This window comes from Coregonus clupeaformis, chromosome 16, assembly GCF_020615455.1.
Source record: "Coregonus clupeaformis isolate EN_2021a chromosome 16, ASM2061545v1, whole genome shotgun sequence".
In the NCBI taxonomy this organism is placed as follows: Eukaryota; Metazoa; Chordata; class Actinopteri; order Salmoniformes; family Salmonidae; genus Coregonus; species Coregonus clupeaformis.
This window is the reverse complement of record NC_059207.1, coordinates 36,400,426-36,421,915: the sequence shown is the minus strand read 5'-3', so window position 1 is coordinate 36,421,915 and position 21,490 is coordinate 36,400,426. Positions and strand designations below refer to the sequence as shown.

Here is a 21,490-nt window from a genome sequence, read left to right as displayed (position 1 = left end):
GAGGACGTGAGGCTGTAATTCAGAATAAGAGCTCTGTCGTGGGCTTGCCTTGAGCTGCTACTCTTTTAATGGTGCAGGAAAAACACTCATTTAGAACCTCCCGTCTTGCTGAGCACACAATCTAACTTAGAGTTGCCTAGAGAGGATGCTTGTCGTCAACAGGGGTACAATCCACTGATCGGATATCCAATACTTACTAAAAAGTGTTTGATTAAACTATCTAGTCCCCCCTAATAATTTTAATCTTTCTATAAAAATTTTTTATATTACAAATATTTAACCTTTATTTAACTAGGCAAGTCAGTTAAGAACAAATTCTTATTTACAATGATGGCCTACCAAAAGCAAAAGGCCTCCTGCGGGGATGGGACACATCTTCTCATACTGCTCTTTTGCTTTGCCTTGAGAGTCCATCATTTACAGTTCTTCAGTGAACACTGGTTCAGTGTATAATATGAGGAATCACCTCATTCTTAGCCTTTGAAGAGAATAAGATTGAATATATAAAACCATGGGATGATGTAGCTTAGCCTTGACCCTGCAACCCAAGGCCAAGGCAGAGGACTGCTTTAGAGAAAGAACACCACCTGCTGAGAGGAGAGAGGAGTTTAAAAATAAACTGGGTGCAGGACCGACGCCATGCTGGGTTTGTTCTGTCTGGAATGGCAAAGGTAATCTGAAAGTGTTGGCATAGCAGTCCCAAAACTCCCAAGGGAAATCAAGAGTTTTCACAGCTGCCCTGCCAGCCTGCTTGAAGTCTTAACACAACTCCAAGATGACAATACCCAGCACACAGGGACAAAGAAGGGGCAAAGAAAAACTAATGACCACTGTACTGAAGCACTACTTCATCTGTTACTGCTACGTCATCTAATCTCTTTATATCTAAAATGTTAGTTATGTAATTTGCATGATACAAAGGACAAACAAAATAAATGGGATTAAAAATCACAGATGCCTCAACTGTAATTCTAAGAAGCACAAGATATGTAGGCTACTGCAGAGATATACTGTATGGGAATGTGTGTCTTATAATGTAGGCCATGCAACTAAATGTACCTTCTGTTCTGATAAAAAATATATCTTAAAAAATTGTGTAGGATTTGAAGTTGCTTAACAGGAAACATCAACAGTGTTGGCCTATATTAGATACTGGTTGCGTTTCAGATTCTATGCAAATTCATGTTGACATGGTTCCTGAGATGTAAAACACTTTCACAGGCATTGTACAAATCTGATCATCCATGGAAGCCCGCACAAAATGTGTCTATGATAAATGCATCCTTAATATTATGCTTTGAATCACCTGTATTGGAGGTCACTCTTGGTTAGCGCACAATTTAAATGTAAAAACTTGAAAACATTTTCCTGTTTTCACTCAATAATCCCTTTTTCAAAAGGTTCAAAGCCTATTCTTCACCGTTGGGAGTGAAGTCAGGCTTCTCAGAGATGCTTCTCACACCGCTGGACAATTTCCCCGAAGCAGAAGCAGAAGAAAAGGATGTAAGTCCAAATGTTAAAAAGTGCTGTATGGCCTGGCTTACTTTTAATAGCTCTTAGGAGGAAGTAAAAAAAAACTCTAGCCTTCCAAGTAGATAAAAAAGCAGGGTGAAAAATCTGCCTGGTCTCATAGACTAGACGTAACATAGTAAATGTAAATCCGGGACACTCAAATTAGTATGCTATGTTATGTTCGGTATGGTTGTATAAGACAGAAGGTTACTTAAGCCAAAAACGAAAGTAGGGTGGTTGGTCGGGGTGGATGGGTAGATGTCTAGTAACCCAAAGATTGCGTCTTCTTAACCCTATCCTTAACCCTAACCCGTAGTCTAGCCACCAAGCTAATGTTAGGATTTCACAACATATCATACGTTTTGCAAATTCGTAACATATTGTATGAATTGCAGTTAGTAAAATATTGTAGAAATTGCAATTCATAACATATCATACAAATTGTCAGTTGTAACATATCATACTAATTGGAGTGTCATGGATTTATGGTTACTAAGTTAGGGCTCCCGTGTGGTGCAGCGTCACTACAGACCCTGGTTCGATTCCAGGCTGTATCACAACCGGCTGTGATAGGGCGGCGCACAATTGGCCCAGCATCGTCAGGGTTTGACCATGGTAGGCCGTCATTGTAAATAAGAATTTGTTCTTAACTGACTTGCCTAGTAAATAAAAGGTTAAATAAATAAAAAATACATCTACCCCCGAGTCCAGGTAGGAAAAATAACCGTCTTGCTATTGCAGCAAACTTTGCAATTCAAAAAATTAGGTTCACAGTCAGAAAAGGGAGCACATTGAAAATTATCAAGTCTCATAAGGAAGACAAACACTGTTATTCTTGCTTAGTCGAGAACAAAGACAAACCAGGATGTTGGCAGCCTTGAAAAAAGTATTTCAGCCGAATTTAAGACTGAGAGAATCTCATTCTTCTCTCTTGGTGATAGCTGTTATGCACTGTCAATGAATATTTCCCTGGGATAGGAATAACTCAGAGAGTGAAGAACAATTGGGAAATAAGTGTTCTATATATGCTACCCTCAGCATGCCACCGGTTTGAGCTCAATCAGTGTATTTGATTGCTTTATAAAGTCAAAAAATCCTCTTCAATACACTTTGCTTTTCATTATCTGAGTTTGAGTATGATGTGGAAAGGAGTCTCCTTCCTCACCATGCACACACAAATCTCACAATTTACAAAAGCAAACAATACTGTTTAAAGATGTGACAATTAGGTAAATGGTGTTTCATCAGTTATTAATGACTTTACCTTGTTTAAATTATTCATACATTATTCAGATCAGTGATGCTTTGATGCAGAACATAAAAAACAACAACGTTCTCATTCAGCACTGTATTACTTGTGGTCAAGATTATCCCAAAACACCACACTCTCAGTCATGATAAGTAGTATAATTTCATGGTATGAAAAGAAAAATAACATCTCAGTAAATAAATGGCCAAAGTAATTTTAATGTTCACAGTAATCTTTTCTTCAATGAGCATAAAAAATATTTGGTCAGAAAATCTATTGAAATACAATTTTATCCTGTGATGACAATTCAAGCTGATATTTTATATGGTTTAATTAACAGAAATCTGGATAAAACCTTCTTCAAACAACAAGCCAATATTGCAAGTCGCCCGACTTCACATAATGTCAGTCCCGCTCTCATACCCAGCCTGTAAACCCAAATCAGGGCATGTTCAAGTTCATCTGACCTTCAGATAAGGCTCCTCCTCTTCATGGGCAAATGGCCTTGTTCATGAAGCAGCCGAGACACTATATTTGCTACCTATTCATAGTATTGAACAAGTTAATTGGGCATTGTTATTTACATGTGTCCTTGAAGTGGATAATGAGTATGAACCACATCCAAAAGAGGCTCCTTGATGAATACTGTAACAGTCACAGTAGACATGGGGGAAAAGGGATACATCAAAGATGGTTGATCTAATGTGTCCCAGCTGGGGAGAGCAGACAGGCATCAATATTGGATAGTCTGGCTTAAGCTGTTACAACAGTACTTACTTAGTCTGAGTCTCAGTCAAAACCATCCTATACAAAGTTATCTCCACTATGAGTGAGTTCACTTTTGATCTCTTGGTGAATGTCATGATCTGAGGTCACATAGTAAATGAACGGTCACATTAAAATGTTTCCCTTTCAGTAAGTACACATGGTATGTGAGAGACAATCCTACAATCAGATTGAGGATTGGCATGTTTAGAAACATAAATATAAAATAAATTGTCATTACATTAATCATGAAAATGCAACGGATGATCATGATGAACAAAAACAATATAAACACAATAACAAATATGTATTTCTGACAAGATATGTCAGCTGTAGGCTACACTTGACATGAAAACAATTAGTCTATTACTCATCAAAGTTTGACTTTTCATCTTGAAAAAAACAAAAAACAAAAACAAAATTGCATTATAGTATAATGAACATAAAATCACCAAAATAATACAAATCCTCATTAATGTACTTCTGGCAAAGAAACATGACATGAAACGGTGTGCCCATCACTTACCAAGTTTTCCCTTCTCATTGTAGGTCATTTAATTTGAGTGGCTCACTTCTTGAAATGAAATAGCTACGGGGACTGGAAAATCTGTAAGACTCTGACTGGCAGCGTTATTAGAAAAAGCAGCACAAAACCTTTCAGCTCTGTTGGTCTTTAATTTGTTCTGCTATTCCATTGCTCACCCTACTTTTTCCCCAGTTCTATTATTGCATTTTGTATTTAATTACTTACCTAATACAGCGAAGGTGCCAAAACTGTGAGTAGCTGAGTCAATAAGTTCAATAAGAGTAATGAATCATGTAATTATTTATATTTCTCCCCAGGATGCTGGAAAACATTTTAGAAGCAGAAGGAATGTGATACTGTAACTGGACTATTTTCAATAATATTGGACATCAAAGGGTAAAATACACTCCGGTATCTTGTAATTTACTGTAACAGTACCCTGCAATTTCCATTAAGGAATATCTTCATTTTCATTAGTCAAGGTATATTCTGTGTTGGATAAATGCATTCTCTCCATTAATAACAGGTTCTCCAGTCAGAATGTTCTTCCTCAGTGCAGATTTGTATCTGTTTGCCTCACTATCTGCTGCGGTATACAGTACTGTAATAACACCACACTCAGTAGCCTAGATGGAGAGGGGAGCGCTGGTCTGGTCTCCCCATCTGCACAGGTCACAAGTCACTGTTGGAGGGAATGGGGGTCCGTGGGTATGAGCGAGGTGGTGGGCGCAGAGGGGAGACCTGCTGTATGACCTGTACTGCAGCCCGATGGCCTCAGACAGCCCTGTGCCTGGGAGGGTGGCTCAAAGCCCATGTTGAGGTGCAGCGCCCCTTGGGCCTGGCAGTAATCCACTACGGGCTGCTCATACCTATTCAACGTCAGGGCACTCAACTGCTGTGGTACCTGAGAAAACAAAGGAAAAGTAGAGGGGGATAGAGAGAGAGAGTAAGATAGAAAGAGCGGTTTAAACATTTTTCCTCTCAACTAGAGGATTTATTTTTACGTTAGGGTGCAAAGTGAAATAGGCTGGAGGTTTACAGATAAATTGCATGCAAAAATCTGGTCTCACTTTATTTGGAAAGTCCATCTGTAGCTAAGGTTACGGTTAGGGTTAGAATAAGGGTAAGGGTTAAGGTTAGGGTTAAGTTTAGGGTTAAAATTAGGGTTAGGGTTATTAGAAATGTTACTGATAGTCTGTAGATGGACTATCCAAATCTGGCTTTCTTATAAATCTGATAATTGCATGCAATAGTGGTGGTCTAATGCATGAAATACATTTAGATCACTGAGCTCATTTGTGCAAGGTAATAACTGAATTATCTCAATCTAAACACCAAAATGACATATGTATGTGCCACATTGCAAAATGTAGCATGCAGGACCAACAACTTGCATCAAAAGTAGTAGAGTACCCACTCAGCTTAACTAAATTATATGAAAGCCTTAAGCATACATACTTGCTTTTACTCTTTTAAATGGAGTCTTGACTCCATTAAGCAGAGGGCTCTTGTTACATTACAAGCACTTGCTGATTCAAAGGCCTTTCTCTATGTGCTACAGTGCTTTGAATTATGTACAATTATACAACGGGTGGGTCTAATCCTGAATGCTGATTGGTTAAAACCGCATTCCAGCTGGTGTCTATTCCACAAACTACCACCGGCTAAATCTATGACGTTAAAATGCCTATTTAATCTGTTCCATCTGACTGTGCATCCACTGTCTCATCAGCCCAGCCAGGCAATTTATAAACTTGATCCACTATAAAAAGCATCTAGACATTATCTCACATTTCTTTTAGACTAACATTTCGTTTTCAACAGCGGAGATTTGTATAAACCTTCCTGTCTGTCTCTCCGACATTTGCAACATTGTTTCAATATTCATCTCCAGCTGTCCCATAGTAATGTTGAACGTGTCGGGAGTCTGGAGTGACAGGCAGGCAGTGTTTCTCAGAAATCATGAATCAGCTGGCATAATTTTTATGGATATATGCAAAGAAATGTCAATTGAAAAAAGGCTAGTTTGCAGTCTTTCCAGCTTCAGTTTGAAGGGATTGTGTTAGCTGTGTTGTTGGCTATCTCCTCTGAACAACAGTGTCCTGACGAGAGAGCACATTTTCTACGCCAGGCGAAATTGCACATCATTAGCTCATTGTTATGGATGTATCCAAATAAATGTCACTAGAAAAAATCTTAAACAAAAGCAAATGCTACTGTTGTTATTTTGGCTGCACTGTTTGACATGACTTTAAGTTAGCCGTAGTTGGCTAGCTAGCAAGCAAGGGATAAGAACGTTGCCAGCCAGTATGGCAATAGAACATTTAGAACGAACGACTGGGTCACGTTTCTGGCAACCGAATCGATAGAACAAACGACCAGCCGGCTTGGGTAGCAACCCTAGATTTGTGTCGGGACTATATCTTGTGGAAGGATGAAATAGTATACATTAATTAATCAATACTACTAACAGAATCAGTTAAATATTGTGATATTAGTTTCAATATTTAAAGGTACATTAATACCGTTTGATCTGTTTTAATTAAGTGATAATGCCCTCTAAGCCAGCATTTGGAGGATATCCTGGCATGGTTTGCACGGCCCTCAACTTCGACTCGGGCCTAACAACACCCATGCCAATATATCCTCCAAACATGGCTTCTCGGGCATTAGCACTTAATTAAAACATATAAAACGGTATTAATGTACCTTTAAATATTGAAACTAATATCACAATATTTAACTGATTCTGTTAGTAGTACATACACACATGCACACGCACACACACTGTAAACACTAACAGGAATGAAACTAAATATATTAATCATTTGAACCAACTATTGTACACTGCTTTTTTCCTTCTTCTTTTTCACTTCGGAGCTGGTCAATCTTCCTTTTTAAAGACGCAATCCAGTAGAACTGAGCAGTCTCACAAGGGCCCCACAACTGAATGAATCACATTCTTATTGCATTGATTATCTCTTCCCCAGCTAAGCTCTCAAAACCATTTCTTTACAAATCATAGACCTTTGTAAATCCAGATGTCTGAGTATTGAATATAAATACAATACAATCTCGATTTTTTTATATTTAATTGGATTACAATGGGATTTTTTCTCTAGACTGATGCACTATGGTGAAGGCTTGAGATATCTGTTCTCAGAATTAGGTTATGTTGATTAAGCCGCACCTTCTTCAACTAGAAATAAAAGGCCTTAGATATGGACATATACTTTACAATGTTGCTGTGACTGTCAGGACATTTATTTCTCATATCATAGCATCCTAAATCATGCGTTTACTCTGTTTCCAGTCTTCAAGTTCCTGAACCTAGATTGATCTTTGGGGAACGTAATATTCAGAATGCCCAGAATGCTACAGTAGGGTGTCTGTATCTATGAAGGCTTCACACAAATTGTCAGCAGAATGACTAATTTTAGGACAAAGTTTCCTAATTAGTGAAATGGGAAGAGGCAAATGTCTGTGTGGAAGCCTTTAAATTAGCTTATGGCCCTATTGTGTTGAGTAAATTGCCCCTTTTCTCTGTTAACAACAGCACTAAACAAAGTGGGGGCCATAGCTTAAAACAGCTCTTTGAAACAGGCCTAGTCTCCTGTTATTTTCTACTTGTGCAAATCCCATTATATGAAGTTGCCACGATTGTTTCTGGCAACTCAGCAACTTGGATTTCCCAACAGGACTGTGAACTTTTTAAGAGTGTTGAAAGACCTGCATCTGGCCAATGTTTGTGCTGCTTTGTGAGAATAGATACTTTACTTCATACTGTAACAGTTTGGAGGCAACTACCAGGGAAGAGCACTAAAGTGTGGGGGAGGGCTAGTGAACATACTTTGCTAACAGTTTGGCGACAAAACTTGTTGCGATTGACCTAACTGATCACAAGTCCTACATGTGTTCTGTGTCAAACTCAGTTTACAACCATAATCTGCACTCTAATCTCTATGCAGTAATGCTAAAGAAAATGTAGAAATAACATTTCGCTAAATGGGATTTAAGTTAAACCACTTGACTCCTGTCCTCAAACACAACAACATTGGAACCTCTGCTCTAGGATCTATTCGAGCAACAACCAAGACAACACTGACCAGACATTCTTTTTTATTTTACTTTGTAATGGAGTGAGTGATTTGATGTTGTCTTATGAAAACATCCTCCAGTGTACTCCGTTTGAATATCCCCTTCCCTGCACCCCTTTCTGAAATAACATTAAATCCAGATCTGAGTGACGAATATTTAACAAATAAAAGGCTTTTTGGCTTGCTGGTGAGATTGTCCATCCAGGTTTAATCAGAAATATTGTGAAGGAGCTGGCTATTATGGCGGGGGCTTTTAAAGGCATGACTCATAGGGCTAGCATAACCTGGGCAGCAGCCAACACTGTGCATTAAAGGCTGAACGCTGCAGACAGAGGAGTTTGCTTCAGGCCTCCTTGACATCTTCCCTCAACAGAACGTGGCTGAAGAAGTCTTCTCCTATTCACATTTGAACACTGCAAAAACATTGGCCAATAGGCTACTCTTGTCCCCTAGTACACTGAATACTATGTTCACTGGGCTTATCGTCAAGATAGGTCCTATGTCATCATTACAAACCATATCAAATAACTAAATCCAAGCACTCCAAGTCACATATTGTAGGTAGGCTATAGCAAGATTTGTTCACCAAGATTCAAAAATCTTGCAGATAAGCTAGAAGAAGAAAAGTTAGACAATTTAGAAGATCATGGCCCATATCCACAAAGTATCTTAGAGTAGGAGTGCTGATCTAGGATCAGGTCCCCACCTGTCCATATAATCTTATTCATTATTATCTAAAATGCTAAACTGATCCTAGATCAGCACTCCTACTCTGAGATCTTTTGTGGATACGGACCCAGGAGTTCTTCACAATTCAAAGTAATAACAGTTGATCATCATTATATAAGAAGGAAATCATATTTCTGTAGCTCCATCTTATATAAAAACCTGTCACTCTTTCCCCCTTTCCCTAGTTGAAATGACAGATGTTAGAAGACGAGTGCTGAGGATACCAAAGAGAACAGGCTATAAACACTTATGTCCCCGTGCACTGCAATTAATTCCATTTTCCAAGCTATTAGGTTTGGATTGCTTATCAAAGCATTCACTCAAGTCATTCCCCCTTTGCGCTGCTCTGAATTGGGGTCAGGCTGCAAAATAATGATTTCCCATTAGGAGACAGACAGCTGCAGCGTGCCAGCGTGATACAGCCTCAATCTCAGCCAGCTGTGGGTAGCATGAGCCCACGTTGGCATATTAACAACATCGTCAGGCTGGGCTTCTCCCTGTCAGCTCGATAATTAACTCAGTGGTCACTGCAGAGAGCATGGACAGGCTGCTATTATCATCTCTGGCCATTACATGGGCACTGAATGGCATGCTAATGACCCAAGGGCCTTTTCTCCACTGCTTGCTTTCCATAGATAGAGGGCATAATGAAATGAAGGTGGTCTAATTAGAAAGATTTTGATAAAGCTTGACTCAGCGTAGGACAGGAATGACAACAGAGGTTGGAACTTCACTAATTATCCCAGAATATCATGGTTGCGCTAACAATTCAGATTATAGTTGATAAGATGATAATCAGTAGGGCTGCATCCTATGAATAGAACTCAAATTATCTGCACTAATGCATGCATGCATTGACAACAATGCATGGTTTATGTTCAAGTCTAAGATACACACAACCCATCTCAAGTAAAGATTATCAAAACATTATTTCAAAATTATTAGTAAACATTCTATTATACATAAATATCCATAACTAAATACTGTAATTGCTTTTGTCTGCCATCTATTCAGTAGTTAAACTGCCTTGCCATAAGGAAAAATAGAAGCAGAGCCAAATCAGTACAGCAACTTTTACATCGCAATTTACGGACTTGAAATGTAATTACATTTTTATTTGAAAAGCGTTTTACGTTTGTCAAAAAAGCCATAATCCTTCAGATGTAGGGATTTATCTTCCCCTAATGCTGCTCATCCCATTTTCAGCTCATCAATGCTGGCAATGCATGCTCAGATGATCTGGAGCTGACCATCGATGCTATTTACTGGTTCATTATGGGCACTTTTCTGATGTCTAAAGCCAGACATGCCAAGAGAGATAAACGTGCTGATTTAATCCATGTACGTTGCATGCTTCTTGCATAGGTACATAAAAACACACAGATTATGCACACACCGACCTCCGACCCCCTGAACATATGCACGCATCAGAGCAGGTGAGCGGGCGGAGGGGAGCGCGAGCGGGCGCATTTTGGACAGAGCGCAGAGCGGCATTTTTAAAAGGACGGAGCGTCGCCCTATGTCCCGCTCCGCTCACACCACGAGTCTGAAGCATGCTCAAGCCTGACCCAGAATCCATCTGTGTCTTGCACAGTCATCAACAGTAGACTATTTTCAGTCAAAACTCGGCTCAATAATGGAGTTCACCAAGTACTTCAAAAAGGAAAATGAGAAGTCATACAGGTGTATAATTAATATAAAACTAACTAACAATGATAATGTGGTACAAGAAAAAGAATGTGGTGACTTCGTTTCAGTCAGTAAAGATTCATTTTGGAATCTAAAAAGCTAAAATCTAAAATTTTGGAAAACACGAAAGTGTGCTACGTGAACACGCTGGGAAGAAAGCAAAAGGTTAGCAAGTTGAATACGGTAACTTGTAACAAAAGTGTAAAGTAAATATAGCCTAATATTCAAACAAATTTAATTTGTGTCGTCCATGAATTTGTATTTTATAGAGCGAGAGAAGCAGCAGCAGCAACAAGAGAAAATGGTTGAGGAATTCAAAAGTTTCTTCACTGCACGCAAAAATTCAAAACCCATTTGCGAGCATCTTGTGTCCCGCCGCGACCTGTTTTGTAACATGATTCGCTATGAAACACTGCCAGACAGACACACACTTCGATAATAGATAGTGAGAAAGTTGTAAAAACAAAACAGCACCGAAGCACTTTGCCACTCGCCAGTGACTTGATAAGCTGATTTAGCTAACGTGGTAAGCCTGCTCAATGTGCCTGCTAGCTACTACCTAGCTTAATTGACAAACACAGAGATGGAACTAGATAGTGATTTTGGGCAGTGATAAACAGCGTGTAGCTTGTGCTTTATTTACAATATTTTGACAGCTTGCTGATTAAGTTGTAGACATGTTCTCAGAAATCAGTCCCGAGTACAGCAGCAGCTGACTCGATCCTGTCTGCAGTGCACTACTAGTTTCCATGACTAAGACCTCCTCGGCAAAATCGTCAAAATGTATTACAGATTTCTTGATTTATCTTAGATTAATTCACACTATTTTGAGGGCAAAATGTTGCTACCATGACTCAAGCGGGACAATCAACAATAACTGACAAGGTAGGAGAAAGCGAACATAAAACACCCACATTGAACCACACCCCCAAGACGCAATTCTCCTATTTTTTTTATGAGCAGCAGAAAAACACATGCGGAATCGGTGTTCAGCCCCCCTTTAAGATTTGAAGCCAGATGCTACTGTACCATAAGTATTAAGATTTGATGCCAGATGCTATAGGCTAAGTGTATTGAATTAATCCAAATACATATGGCATGTTTTCGCTCTCTCTCTCTCTCACACACATGCTACTAGAAGTCCAAATCAAGTTTTTTTTAGCAAATGGTCAGTAAAATAGCTTTAATCCTCAAAACCCTGATAAATATGTTATTAAGCAGGTTGTGTTGGCTATTGTTATGGTGCAACAATAATTCAGAAGGGGGTCAATGAGTATTCTGGGAATTACATTTTGGAAGGATTGCAACTGGAAGAAGGATTGCCACTGATTCATATAGTGGGGAATGAGCTGGGAACTAAAAACCAATATGAACATCTGCAATATATCAAGTAGACTAAGCTTTAAACAGGTGCATAACACAACTTCCTAATCACCTACAGATGTAGGATCTACATTTGAGACAGTTTGCTACAGCAGGAAAATAATCCTGCAGCAACAGGAAATGTAAATTATTATGTGGATTATAATTAATGGACATTTTTGTAGGGGTTGATACATTTTTCGTAAGGGGAAATCAAGCCTGAAATTTTAGAGTGGAAATTACAAACTTCAGAAGTCTTTTTAACTTAGAAAGCACTACAAGTTTTACATTTGATCAAATTAAGATCCTACATCTGAATGCATTATTAAAACTCACTACATATAGACAAGTAAGAAAGCTGGGAGATCCCTGTGGACAACAATTTCAGATACTATTTAGCCTATACAGTATAGCCTGTATAAAGCTATTTTCCATTCAAACAAACATGATGCACCATGTGTTGTAGGATTAAGCTGTGGACAGTGATGATAACAGAATATATACTCAGTAGTACTGGGAAGTGAATGCCCATAGAAGTGTTCATATTGTTGCAATTCCAACAAGCTTTGACAAAATTAATTCAATTTCCACTCTAATTATTTTTCATGTCCAAACATAGAACAGAGACCTTGTCCAGCACCCTGCATGCTGTGCCTGCCCTACCCTCTCACTGTCTGGAATTGAGCACTAACAGAGTGCATGAGAAATCACAGTGTGCCATTCAAAAATGATGCAAGCACATGCTGTTAATTTCTTCTTGGCTTATTGCTGTAACAGCATGAGCCAACCTGTCTTTAGTTAAGTGTTGATATCATATTACAAAATGTTGAAAGACATAAATTATTAATTTGATTAATATGCTGAATAGACATTGATATTTCAGTACATTATACCAAAGAAACACACAATAACATGATACAAATGATTTGATATAGGTTCTAGAGACACTAATATTACAATTAAGGTATTACAGTACATGGTTAGAGAATACCTTCGTTTTCATTCTCCAGAAATTGTACTCCTCCCTCTCTCACTAAGAAATAGAGCATGTTTCAATACCTTGTAGTCAGATGAAATAAGGGTTGGAGGTCTGTAGTGTATGTATGGAGAGAGAGACCCACTGAATACACATTAATGTGCCAGGGACAGACCATTTCATTCCCTAATGTATTTATTTGGTTTATCAGGCTGGCTGTCTCTGGATGTGATATCAAGTTAATGTTGCAAAACAGAGATACTTTAGTAAGTGCAAAATGATAACAAAATAACCCGTAGAAACATTAACTTCTAAGGAAAATTAATAATGCAATCACCCCAGTTCTGACTGAAAGGGCACTGGTTGTGGTTGACTAGTATCTGTACTTGTTCAAAGAAACAAGGCAATATCTCTCATATGATAGAACCTTCTCCAATACAGTATACAGATATAACCCAGATCCCCAGTGATAAAAGACGCGCTGTTTAAACAGCACAGTCAAGCACCCTCTGGATAAACCTTAAAGACTCTATGGTTGGTCAGCAGGCAAGGTTTATGAACTTGTATAAACACATGGGTCAGAATATCTTGGGAAAATCCACATGAACATCAATGTGTTCCGAGACAAAGGAAAGGCTGCTGATTGAAAATAGAGAAGGGTGAACAGATAAAATCGACTACAAGTATAACAGCTCTTCCCTGCAGGCCAGCCAAGCTGTCTGTTGAGAGCTAGAAATGAGCGGCATTAAGAGCACAATATCTGTGGATCGGTGTGTAATTGAATGGTGGTACTAGAGATGTTCTATTTTGTCTCAATCATCACTTTAATTTAATTGGAATACATGGCTGACCGCAGCTACCACACGTCTAATCAAAATGTATTCGAAAACAGTGGTGCCCACACACGCCCTCTTTGGAAAATAATCCCTTAAACGGAGGACAGGGAATAACTCTCCATGTGAGTCATCAGCTCTTAACATATCGCTACACTACCAGTGCTCTCACAGTGTGACAGGCTCAGGCAATTCCTCAGCCTCATCACAGATATGATTTACAGAGCATAGGGTTAAGCAAGTTCAACTCCCATGCTCTGATTCATCTAGGACAAGGCATGCACACAAAGAAAAACTTCCACTACCAACTCATTATCATATTCTAGATACTGAGTGGAACCGATCTTGTTTCCATTTTGTTGCAAAGTGATATCTACACTATTTAATCTCTGCAAACTTGTTTAACAGATAAAACTAACTATTTCAATTGGGCCCAAGGTACAATGACTCTAGTCGACACTCTAGTCCGGGGTTTCCCAAACTCGGTCCTGGGGCCCACCCTGGGTGCACGTTTAGTTTTTTGCCCTAGCACTACACAGCTGATTCAAAAACCAACTCATCCTCAAGCTTTAATTATTTGAGTCAGCTGTGTAGTGCTAGGGCAAAAAACAAAATGTGCACCCTGGGAGGGCCTAAGGACCGAGTTTGGGAAACCCTGCTCTAGTCGACTAGAATCTAGTAGAGTACATTCTCTTGCCAGCGTGTCACTATGTTGATCAACTAGAGTTCTTGTAGAGTACATTCTCTAGCCAGCGTGTCACTATGTTGAGAGAATAGCGATTACTGAAAAATATTTTGTCGCAGCATATTTTTTATTACCGCCTGCCCTGCAGTAGGCATCCATTTAGAAGAACGGCTGGTTTGGGTCACTTAGCAACAGTGGTATTATGGTCATTTCCATGGATCATTGAATATTCATTTAAAACTGTAAGCTACACAACTGTAGAGAACAAATAATATAATATTTTGGGAGAGTTGGGAGAAAAGTTTGTGTTCAAGAAATCCCTCTTTCATCTACATGTGTCTTTGGTCTAAGACCCAGCATGTTGTGATGCCATTGTCAGCTCCCCCACACCACCAGGCCTTTCACTATGCTTCAGTTTCCATGGTGATTAAAGTACAGGACTATCTAACTCTGAGGCTGTAGACTATTATATTGTTGTGTGACGGGATTAGATTCTCGTAGATTCTCCTCAGGTTTTGAACACAGCTGAACTGACCTTCACCTAAAAGATTCAGAAAGGATTATGGTTCTTTGGGAAATGGCCATAATTTGCTGTGTAAAACATGCTGCTGGTTCACATTGTAGAGTTTCATTCATTCTGTCATCATCTTTTCTGTTATCTCATACATAATAAAATTTGCAGCAGAGACTACGTAAAAATGAATCACTGAGTAAGATCAGATTTAGTTGATCCTGAGGTGACTTACTTGTGCTTGTGTCTTAGAGAAGGAGCAGGAGGCTTACCAGCTGTGTAAGTGATATAAGATGGGCCCTGAACTTGAGTGCACTCTCTCAATATTGATGTGGTTGGAAATGTGAGCCAACAGGAGATGAGGCAGCCAGATGTTGGCCTTCTATGATCTTACTACAGAAGACTGAGCAGAATGGTCTGACGCTTATATAAAGAGGCTCCCACTGACAACAGGCTACATACAGTGGGGAAAAAAGTATTTAGTCAGCCACCAATTGTGCAAGATCTCCCACTTAAAAAGATGAGAGAGGCCTGTAATTTTCATCATAGGTACACGTCAACTATGACAGACAGATTGAGAAAAGAAAATCCAGAAAATCACATTGTATGATTTTTAATGAATTTATTTGCAAATTATGGTGGAAAATAAGTATTTGGTCACCTACAAACAAGCAAGATTTCTGGCTCTCACAGACCTGTAACTTCTTCTTTAAGAGGCTCCTCTGTCCTCCACTCGTTACCTGTATTAATGGCACCTGTTTGAACTTGTTATCAGTATAAAAGACACATGTCCACAACCTCAAACAGTCACACTCCAAACTCCACTATGGCCAAGACCAAAGAGCTGTCAAAGGACACCAGAAACAAAATTGTAGACCTGCACCAGGCTGGGAAGACTGAATCTGCAATAGGTAAGCAGCTTGTTTTGAAGAAATCAACTGTGGGAGCAATTATTAGGAAATGGAAGACATACAAGACCACTGATAATCTCCCTCGATCTGGGGCTCCACGCAAGATCTCACCCCGTGTGGTCAAAATGATCACAAGAACGGTGAGCAAAAATCCCAGAACCACACGGGGGGACCTAGTGAATGACCTGCAGAGAGCTGGGACCAAAGTAACAAAGCCTACCATCAGTAACACACTACGCCACCAGGGACTCAAATCCTGCAGTGCCAGACGTGTCCCCCTGCTTAAGCCAGTACATGTCCAGGCCCGTCTGAAGTTTGCTAGTGCATTTGGATGATCCAGTAGAGGATTGGGAGAATGTCATATGGTCAGATGAAACCAAAATAGAACTTTTTGGTAAAAACTCAACTCGTCGTGTTTGGAGGACAAAGAATGCTTAGTTGCATCCAAAGAACACCATACCTACTGTGAAGCATGGGGGTGGAAACATCATGCTTTGGGGCTGTTTTTCTGCAAAGGGACCAGGACGACTGATCCGTGTAAAGGAAAGAATGAATGGGGCCATGTATCGTGAGATTTTGAGTGAAAACCTCCTTCCATCAGCAAGGACATTGAAGATGAAACGTGGCTGGGTCTTTCAGCATGACAATGATCCCAAACACACCGCCCAGGCAACGCAGGAGTGGCTTTGTAAGAAGCATTTCAAGGTCCTGGAGTGGCCTAGCCAGTCTCCAGATCTCAACCCCATAGAACATCTTTGTAGGGAGTTGAAAGTCCGTGTTGCCCAGCGACAGCCCCAAAACATCACTGCTCTAGAGGAGATCTGCATGGAGGAATGGGCCAAAATACCAGCAACAGTGTGTGAAAACCTTGTGAAGACTTACAGAAAACGTTTGACCTGTGTCATTGCCAACAAAGGGTATATAACAAAGTATTGAGACACTTTTGTTATTGACCAAATACTTATTTTCCACCATAATTTGCAAATAAATTCATAAAAAATCCTACAATGTGATTTTCTGTTTTTTTTTTCTCATTTTGTCTGTCATAGTTGACGTGTACCTATGATGAAAATTACAGGCCTCTCTCATCTTTTTAAGTGGGAGGACTTGCACAATTGGTGGCTGACTAAATACTTTTTTCCCCCACTGTAAGCACTGATGGCTGGTGAAATGAGTTACCAGCCAGGCTACTGTGGAAGCTCACTTTAAGCAGTATAAGGACAACACCTAAATAACTGGCCACAAAACCCATAATAATAAGGTTTTGAAGTTTGCGTCTGTTTGAAGAACTGTGGTTTCAGCGTAACTTCAAACACCTGACAAATCAGTATTCTGGCACACGGTGGGGCGGTTCAAAACACTTTATTTTTACAGTGTAGATTAAGCTACGCTAGATGAAAACACAGCCAGCAGGTTGTCAACAGGTAGCTCATCACACGGTTCAGTGTTGGTGCACTGAATCTATCCCCATGGGCCTGCAATTATACAAACCTCCTGTGAAGGTGTGAGCCTTTCCCCTTCATCTCTTTGCATTTTTCTACTCCACTAACAACTCTGAGCCACCACTACAGTTTGACATTGAACCAGATTATTAAAATGAATTAACCTTGCCCATGTGACTAGCTCCCGAGTAACGTTGTATGTCAGTGATAGACATGTAATTTCTGTGGAGAATTATCCCTTGTTCTTCAGGCATGATCAGGAAGCCAACTGTCACCTAGCTAGGGTAGAGTTGATAGGATCTCCCCAGAGGTTCTATAGGCATTGAGTTGACAAAGCCAACCGCTCCAGAGTGCCTGTCACAGTCCCTGTCACTGTGATAACACTGACAGACTAAGACAAACAATGTACTTTAGGAAGGTGCAGAATAATGAGAAAACAATACTTGGTCTCAAATTACTGTATATTGTTTATGTGTGGCAAGGTCATGATACTGCAGCTTCCTTCCAGGAAGAATATATGTGAAACATGATGGCTAATACCAATTTGTAAATAATTGTTCATAATATACAGTATAATAATATAATATATGCCATTTAGTAGACGCTTTTATCTAAAGCGACTTACAGTCATGCGTGCATACATTTTACGTATGGGTGGCCCAGGGAATTGAACCCACTACCCTGGACTATAATGCCAGAGGGACAGTCTATTGACACAGCAGTGGAGGAGGAAGAAGCAGTATAATAGGAAAACTCAAAACAACAGGGGAAACAACAGTATACCTGCCAGCGGACTACAGCCCAATAGACAGCTCAACAAAGACCGATCCTAGAGCTGTGACTGCCCCTGTTGTAACCAGTGACCAGTGGAGGCTCCTCAGAGTAGGAAGGGGAGGACCATCCTCCTCAGTCAATTTCATAAAAATAAAAGTTTTAAAACATTTAAAAAGTGATCCTTTTTAGATAAACCTATCCTAAATATATTCACGTCACCAAATAATTGATTAAAACACACTGTTTTGCAATGAAGCACTCTGTAGGGTAGCACCATGGTGTAGCCAGAGGACAGCTAGCTTCCGTCCTCCTCTGGGTACATTGACTTCAATACAAAATCTAGGAGGCTCATGGTTCTCACCCCCTTCTATAGACTTACACAGTAATTATGAAAACTTCCGGAGGATGTCCTCCAACCTATCAGAGCTCTTGCAGCATGAACTGACATGTTGTCCACCCAATCAAAGGATCAGAGAATGAATCTAGTACTGAAAGCATAAGCTACAGCTAGCTAGCATTGCAGTACATAAAATGTGGCGAGTAGTTGACTCAAAGAGAGAAAGACAATAGTTGAACAGTTTTGAACAAATTAATTTCTTCAAAAATGAAGGAGAAGCGAGAGAGAGAGATATTTTCTTTTTCACTTACTTACTGTAGCTAGCAAATGCAGTTAGCTAGTTTAGCCTATTCAAACACCCTGCTCAAACAGAGGGATGTTATGTTAACTAGCTGGCTATGACTATCCAACAAAACACTGGAACTCTTCCAAGTTAAGGTAAGCTTTTGGTTTTACTAATTTATTGCCACCAGGGCCCGCCGCTGTAACTGCTAAACTGCTTACTGACTGTACACTGTAACATTACTGCATGATTGTAGCGGGTTTACTAACGCATTAGTTCTATTAGCTATGTTGACTATGGTGACAACGATATAGACTGTGTGTAGCAGTTATGTGTGTATCGGTTATGTGTGTAGCGGTTATGATATGGTTTGGCTTGGAAAGGTTTTTTCGCCTGGTCGCATACAGCTGATGTGTTGTGCATTGAAGTCCACAAACGAAGGGGAAAGGTGAGAGGAGGAGAGCACATAGATGCGAGAAGGAATACAACGTATTGAAAGTGAACTGTGTTTACGCGTGATCAGGGGTGTATTCATTCCGCCGATTCTGTTGAAAAACATTTAAACGGAAGCAAACAGAACGAAACAGGGATAAACATACCTGAATTTGTCCAACATAAACTCTTGTTTGCAACTACTGGACTAATGATTACACCCTAGATCAGCTAGATGCAGACAAGAGTGTGCAAGTCTGTCACCTCAAATTTTTCTCTCGACCTGTGTGCACCTACGGTGTAAACTTTCATTCATTGGCTGGGTTGTAGGAACCTCATGATAGGTATTGAGGAAATTTGAGTATCACGTAGTAGCATAAACCTATCGATGTTACATTGAACTGGGTGAATGGAATATGAATGACAGTCATCCAATATGCTGTAATAGAAATAAGGACATGCTCATTAACAAAAAAAAATTATCCTCCCTCATCTTAAACGGCACTGACCGCCACTGTCACCAGAGCATGTGAGCGGAGTTGAGCAGTTGGAAATCCCGCTCATCGCTCATGGAGCGATGCTTGCACATCGCTCTGGCGCTCCATGTCCTTTCCAATCGCTCCGCTAAAAACCGCTCTGTGCTCACAGGAAGAAAAAAACTGCTGCTCAAAATTTGCTTCATTCATTAAAATCACAATTTAACCAACACCCATCCATTTTTGTGATTACCTGAACCTAACAATTGGTTTTTAACTATTGAAACCAAACCATATGGATTTGAATGAAAAGTATTTGAATAAAATGAAAAGGTGAATGTAATAATTTCAAATAGGCTACATGTCATATTAAACAGCATATAAACACTCTAAATAGGTCAGGAGCCAGACAGGGAGCCTAAGAAGGAACTAAAATGAATTATTTAGGCTATATTATTTCAATTATTTCAAGGCTATAGCCTACAAAGAAATACATAGGCTGGTAGGGACATAAAGCGCTCAGCATTTAAACAACACTTACAGTGGCTTGCGAAAGAATTCACCCCCCATGGCATTTTTGCTATTTTGTTGCCTTACAACCATCTAGCCACTGGGATTTTTGTCCATTCTTCAAGGCAAAACTGCTCCAGCTCCTTCAAGTTGGATGGGTTCCGCTGGTGTACAGCAACCTTTAAGTCATACCACAGAGTCTCAATTGGATTGAGGTCTGGGCTTTGACTAGGCCATTCCAATACATTTAAATGTTTCCCTTAAACCACTTGAGTGTTGCTTTAGCAGTATGCTTAGGGTCATTGTCCTGCTGGAAGGTGAACCTCCGTCCCAGTCTCAAATCTCTGGATGACTGAAACAGGTTTCCCTCAAGAATTTCCCTGTATTTAGCGCCAGCCATCATTCCTTCAATTCTGACCAGTTTCACAGTCCCTGCCGATGAAAAACATCCCCACAGCATGATGCTGCCACCACCATGCTTCACTGTGGGGATGGTGTTCTCGGGGTGATGAGAGGTGTTGGGTTTGTGCCAGACATAGCGTTTTCCTTGATGGCCAAAGAGCTCAATTTTAGTCTCATCTGACCAGAGTACCTTCTTCCATATGTTTGGGAAGTCTCCCACATGCCTTTTGGCGAACACCAAACGTGTTTGCTTATTTATTTCTTTAAGCAATGGCTTTTTTCAGGCCACTCTTCCGTAAAGCCCAGCTCTGTGGAGTGTACGGCTTAAAGTGGTCCTATGGACAGATACTCCAATCTCTGCTGTGGAGCTTTGCAGCTCCTTCAGGGTTATCGTTGGTGTCTTTGTTGCCTCTCTGATTAATGCCCTCCTTGCCTGGTCTGTGAGTTTTGGTGGGCGGCCCTCTCTTGGCAGGGTTGTTGTGGTGCCATATTCTTTCAATTTTTTAATAATGGATTTAATTGTGCTCCGTGGGATGTTCAAAGTTTCTGATATTTTTTTATAACCCAACCCTTATCTGTACTTCTCCACAACTTTGTCCCTGACCAGTTTGTAGAGCTCCTTTGTCTTCATGGTGCCGCTTGCTTGGTGGTGCCACTTGCTTGGTGGTGCCCCTTGCTTAGTCGTGTTGCCCCTTGCTTAGTGGTGTTGCAGACTCTGGGGCCTTTCAGAACAGGTGTATATATACTGAGATCATGTGACAGATCATGTGACACTTAGATTGCACACAGGTGGACAATATTTAACTAATTATGTGACTTCTGAAGGTAATTGATTGCACCAGATCTTATTTAGGGGCTTCATAGCAAAGGGGGTGAATACAAATGCACGCACCACTTTTCCGTTATTTATTTTAGATAATTTTTTGATAAATTTTTTTGTGTAGGTCCATTACATGAAATCCAAATAAAAATCAATTTTAATTACAGGT

At 39.9% G+C, this 21,490-nt stretch overlaps 1 protein-coding gene across 1 annotated transcript in view; it reads right to left on the bottom strand.

The window, feature by feature from the left end:
• Positions 1–2,872: 2,872 nt before the first annotated feature.
• The window catches only part of LOC121584805 (leucine-rich repeat transmembrane neuronal protein 4-like), a 72,034-nt gene continuing 53,416 nt past the window's right edge, over positions 2,873–21,490 (bottom strand). The window contains exon 3 of the mRNA XM_041900938.2: positions 2,873–4,956. The gene's annotated coding sequence lies outside the window, so the exon portion shown is untranslated. The remainder of the gene's footprint in view (positions 4,957–21,490) is intronic.